This window comes from Syngnathus acus, chromosome 15, assembly GCF_901709675.1.
Source record: "Syngnathus acus chromosome 15, fSynAcu1.2, whole genome shotgun sequence".
In the NCBI taxonomy this organism is placed as follows: Eukaryota; Metazoa; Chordata; class Actinopteri; order Syngnathiformes; family Syngnathidae; genus Syngnathus; species Syngnathus acus.
In genome coordinates, this window is record NC_051100.1 from 10,825,269 (window position 1) to 10,831,274 (window position 6,006).

A 6,006-nucleotide genomic window follows, 5' to 3' on the forward strand; every position below is an offset into this window, starting at 1 on the left:
GGGGAGGGGGGGTCTATGGTCATGCAAAACAAATGCCAAAGCATATCCTGTTCCTGCAGCCTTATCTACCGCCTTACGATAGAACACAGAGATTAGAGTATTTACATTTGGTTTATTTTTTTATCCAGACATTCTTTTACAAGCGTCAAACAAATGTCAAATCTCTACAGTGTCAGACAGCCTAGGAGATAACGTTACACCCTATTGCACAGGAGGGCACAGCTTGGACATATCTCAGTGTGTCTCCAGCTAACAAACAGGCCGACTCTCCGGGAGATCCCCCATGTGTTGTCATGGCAGTCCTCCAAACACAGTAGGGATGCATTTAGGGGCTTTGTATTTCCTGTGTTTACCAAGCGTCTTGGGCAATCCCGCAGTGAGGCAGGCGCAGGATGCCTTCTCCACAATGGCAGCAGTGAAGTCGTTGGATCCTTCACGGAGGAACGGCACACACACAAGCAGAGGAGGGAAGCTAATCCCGGATGACAATAGTGTGCAAGGCCTGAGCTGTTATGTCGCATTTCCGTGGTGCTGACTAGAATGCTAATAACAGACTCCACACTTCACTTTCCCACTCATCACGTCTTAACTAAGCAGAACTCAGCATTTGGTGCAATGCTACGCGGAGATCTTTGTAGGCCATAAGTGGATTTGTCAAGCAGGAAACCGGGCTGTATTTAAAGAAGGATCTAAGTAAAGGTCAGAGGAGCTCATCTGTTTTTAGCTTGACATCAGCTAATATAGTTCAACACGATTTGGGTTGGAGCTGTAAGTGGCTTTTCCAGGTGTGAGCTCATTGTATGAGACATTGTTCCTATTCACTAAGCACGCAATAAGCACCGGTAATGGACTACTGTAAAGCCTTAAAACCTCTACAATTGTGGTAGCAGGGGACAAACTGTCATCAGTTTGCATCTGTCTTTGTTAAGATCAGCTCAATTATGCGCGAATGTATTCTGCTGTTTAGCATAATGAAAGGCCAATGAAATGCTCTTTACTGTGAGGTCCCATCCAAGACAATAAGTGTGCTTGTAGCTGTCACTCGGGAGGAAATAGTGTCTCTCGGGATGCTACAAAATTTTATTGAGTGTTGCGGATATTTGCAAAACATGAAACCACATGCTCAATACTGTTCGCCTTTTGTTTCATGGTTTAAATTCATTTGTTTTATTCGTTTGTTAATTAGTTGCAGGTTTTGTGTGTTATGTATTAAATCTAATCATAATAATATAGATTCAAATTGATTGAGGGCCACCTCATAAAATGAAAAATCTGTCCATACATTTTCTCAATCATAGTTCTGCGGGCAGTCAATCAGACTTTTTTGCTAATTTGGTAAAAAAAAAACATAACGGTTAAAACAAGCATTTGATCGACAAGTTAAAAAATGGAAGGGCCAACACTTTGTTTCATGAAGTGCAAAAGATTCATGAACCAAAGAGAAGGTCCGTTTGCGTTGTTGTCAGCTGACTTCACAACACATTCCTAGTGTTCTTCCATTTCTCATAGCAAAAGTGACATTGCAACCCCCTGCAGAGTGGCGTCCTTCATCCCTCAGTGAGTCTGCTGTCTAATGAGGGGCTTAGAGCCATTACTTCATTGCCAAGTGCTTTGGCTTTACCATCAAGTTATACAGCCTATCTGCACTTGCCTCCTTCTTTAAGGTAAGTGCAAGTAAAGACATATTGATATTCAGGATAAAACGATTTGAACACATTTGAATTCCTTGAAGGCATTTCTTTTTCTCTTTTTCACTGAAACATGTTTCAAATAGGGTCAGATTTCATTTTGAAATATATGTTTGCAAAGCTTTTGTTTATAATTAGGTTAAATGTATTGTTGTGGTTGTTGTTTTGTGGATGTCTCTTTAATAAAAATAAAAAATAATTTGGTCTTTTCTTTATATGTAATATGCAATAAAAGCCCAATTATAAAATGAGACAGGTATATGATATCATAACTGCATGTAAAATGTTTGTAACAACTAACCCATGTCAAAATTGGCAAAGAATAGGACTTTATTGAAGCCAAACACAGTACAAGTGAATGGAATAATTGAATATAATATTAATAGTCAATAATTCCTGTATTGCTGCATTGATTAGAAAACAAACAATAAATCTACAGTAATTTGAATTATTGTTTGTTTTCAAATCAACAAAAATATTCTGAAACATAATAAAACATCTCTCGGTATATGTCTATAAACAATATCATCCTATTCTCTAATTTCAATCCAAATTATACCTAATCCGCATCAATGGAAATAATTGTATTCATTTTAGCCCACTGAAGTAATTATAGAGTGAATGGACCCTATTCTAATTATATTGCAACTAAGTACAGGTTATCATATAATTGCATTCACTGTGTGTCAAAACAAAAACAAATTTTAAGTTATATAGAGTACAGCTAAATAATCATGTGAAGATTATTGTGCTATTTTGAGCAGCCAGTGGCAAATCAAAGTCCTCTTCTCACACAAACGTAACATGTCTGAAATGAGTTTTGGTGTGGGTCTTCTACCTCTTGCTGTGATGTGCTTTTTTCATGTAACACCCTTTTACCAAATGTCAACTGGCAAATAAAGCAGAGCCCACACCCGGAGAAGACCCTGATTAACCAACCAGTTCTCTTTAGACAGGGTGGGAGGCAAGAACATGCTAAATGTGGGTAAATAAAGAATTATAGTCCTTTAAACGGCTGAAAGCTCACATGGTGGTAATCATTTAAAACCCTTGCAAACACACAAATACACAAGGTAAAGCCACAGCCACTAACTGAATGACAGTTGTCTTATTTATGGTTTGCTTTTTACACACAATCTCCAGATGCTTGGAATATCACCATTATCATCCCATTATAATATGAAAGAAGAAAAACAAACTGAGGAAATATGCTAACAAATCATCTACAGCACAAAAGCTCCTCATCTCTGACAAGATAAGGTTGCTCATGACAAACATCTGGTAAGTAGACAACATTCCTTTCTTGGCTTTTGAACCTTCTTTTTGCTGGGAGGCTTTTCTATTCCTTCAAGAGGACAATTGTTCTGGTCTTCACAATGTCTCAAGTATGTACTCGTCTATTAAATGTTAGGTGCACACTTATGTTAACCCTCCTTGTCATCCGCAAGCAACTTCCCATGGCCTATATAGGGAAGGAAGGATACCTTGCTCAAAGGCAACTCAGATATTGGGGGAGGTCATATCAGAGGTCACAGGTCATATTATTCTTCCCTTCATAAATGTACAACTGACTAAAATTTTCATTGCACTAATTCCTGCTTTAATTCCGCTGCTTGAGGAACAATGCCTCAATTATATCTACTTGAAATGTTGCCATCGAAAAGCCAGTCACTGGGTTCGACCCCACAGGCGCAGTGCAAGCATCGGAAACATCAAAAGACATTGGTTATTCTTAGTTTATGGGCCTCTTGCTTTGCCTATTGTTTCCATTACTTGTTTTTTTCAGTGGTTAATAAAGCTTTTCCAAAATATTTGTTGTTTTATTTTTGATTCATATCTAACAGCTATTACTATTCAATGTAGTCAAATGAAAACAGAGATACAAGTGAAGTGTCACTAATTGCGAGTTTCTGGGACATGTAACAGTTTCCCACGGAAATGAAGATCTGTGCATTACTCTTCTTAACTGGATGTTATTCTATAATTATGTGGTATGAAATTGTAATGCTTAAATTATACAGTATGTCGTAAAATGAAGATTCCCCATGCTTCAACCCACCGCAGCGCTAAATGTACGATTAGTTCTTTCGCTCTTTGCTTAAATTCAACAATCCGTCTTCTATGCCGCTTATCTTTATTCGAGTTGCAGGTGTTGCGGAGCCTCCCAACTCTAAACCCTGAGCTGGTCATCATTAATGATTTGATCATCAATGAATTGATAGAGGTTTTTTTTTAAGTAACCTCATCTCTGCTCTAAACAAGACTGGCAAGCTACTTTTAACAAGCCAACCAGGATCACCAGCTCGCAACAATGTATGTCTGTTGGTTGTTTACAGAATCTAATTTGGGTTCCAGGTACTGGCCATGCTGTCCACACTGAATCACCACCATCAGAGTGCATGTGCACACTTTTAGGACACTACCCTCCCCCCGCACATTCACCCCATGTTATGTTCCTGGAAGCTTGGAAAGAAGTAATCAATGAGTCATGTGTCCTGATAACAACCAACTCCCCATGGGGCATCTTCAAAGGGCTCCTGAGGAGATGGAGAGAGAAAGAGGCATTGCTCTCCATGGGGTAATTACAAGTTGGAGCTCAATGGTTTCTTCTCCTTTTCAGAAGAGAGCTTAAAGACAGTCCTGTAAACAATTCAACGAGTCCTGTTAGTGCAGCAGGAGGTGTCTTCAACCACTGTGCCCCAACTGGTGATGTCATGGACACAAATTCAAACTGTACTCCACTGTGTTAAGGTGCAATGGTTACTCGGTAAAAATATTATACAACAGCTGAAAAGTCAGGAGACACACATGGAGACAATTTCATGTTTGGTGCAGCTGAGTACACGGCTCTCTGTCCCGTGACAACCAGCCAAGTGTTTGGGTGCTTCTCAGTTAAATGGGTAATAAACTAGACAAACACAACAGCGAACAAACCTGTCTGGCAGTCTTAAAGCATTTTGTTTGTCTGCCCTGCTTGGAACAAGTGGTCATCCAATCATGGAGCTCATTTATTTTATAAGACACATTAAATCATATGCTCATTGAAAAGAAAATTTGTCATTGCAGCAGCTGCACAAAAGAATCCGGGAGTGTTGCATATCTGTGTTTTCAGGTGAAACATGATCACAATATCCATGAAAGTTAGATAGTCAACGCTTGAGAGAGTGTGACCAAATTGAGACTGTATGGTTGAGGATGATATGACTCCCATGAGCCTTGTCAGCACAGCAGTAGAAAAACCAGTCATTAGCTCCATTTAATGAGACAATGCAATAAAGAAATGTGTGTGCACTCAGCCTCTGGGTGATTGTGTCAATGAAAAATTCTTCAAAATAAAACTCTTAGCTTTTTTCTGCTGCAAGGCAAAGCGAAAGCGTGTGTGCATGGTATTTGAAAGGTGCATTACTAATTTTGTATTATTGTGTCATGCAATTATGGACAACTTGATATGTTTAGGCTGTTGCATAATGTAGTTGAGGAAAACTTGAGATTTTTTTTCGTGTCTTTCAAACATCACGCTTTGTTATCTAAATAAATCTGGAACTTTTATAAGCACCTTTAAACGTGTATTATTATGAATACTATTCTTATAAATAAGGCCACCAATATACTGCATTAGAAACAAAATTACAGTGTGCTGCAGTGATGTTATAGTGGCATATAGTAATTTGTTTGATTTATATTTTTGGGTGCAAAACTGAGCATCGTTTTACACAGTGAAGGTATAATTGCAGACGAGCATCTGACTTTGCTGGTTAGCGTCTAATGAAGTGCCCCGCGAGAGCACAAAGAAACTGACGCTCCTATACGTCTTAGGAAATGATCAGCTACTACCCCCTTGTGGCTATAAACAGACCGTGCAATTTAGAAAGTGGGCTTAATGTATTTGGATGTTTGGTTCAATCCATCCATTCATCCATCCATCCATCCATCATCTGTACTGTACTGGAGTCTACCCCAGCAGTCATCAGGCAGTAGGCGGGCGACCCCCTCAACCGGTTACCAGCCAATCGCAGGGCACACAGAGACAAACAACCATTCACACCCACACCTATGGGCAATTTGGAGTGCTCAATCGGCCTACCAGGCATGTTTTTGTTTTGGCGATGTGGGAGGAAAGAGTTCCCGGGAAAACCCCACACAGGCACGGGGAGAACATGCAAACTCCACACAGGGAGGGCTGGAGGTGGAATCGAACTCATAACCTCTGAACTCTAGGCAGACGTGCTAACCGTGCCGCCTGGTTAAATATCCATCCATCCATTATCTGTACTGCCTGTCCCCATGGGGGTCGCGGGCATGCTGGAGCCTATCCCAG

General features: G+C 40.0%; 1 long non-coding RNA gene across 1 annotated transcript; it reads left to right on the forward strand.

Annotated features, from left to right (window-relative positions):
- The first annotated feature begins 55 nt into the window (after positions 1 to 55).
- On the forward strand, positions 56 to 5,177 carry LOC119135223. The gene is made up of 4 exons (XR_005100511.1): positions 56 to 699; positions 1,537 to 1,664; positions 2,832 to 2,969; positions 4,044 to 5,177. It is a non-coding gene; the product is annotated as an uncharacterized LOC119135223 (long non-coding RNA).
- The last annotated feature ends 829 nt before the right edge of the window (positions 5,178 to 6,006 follow it).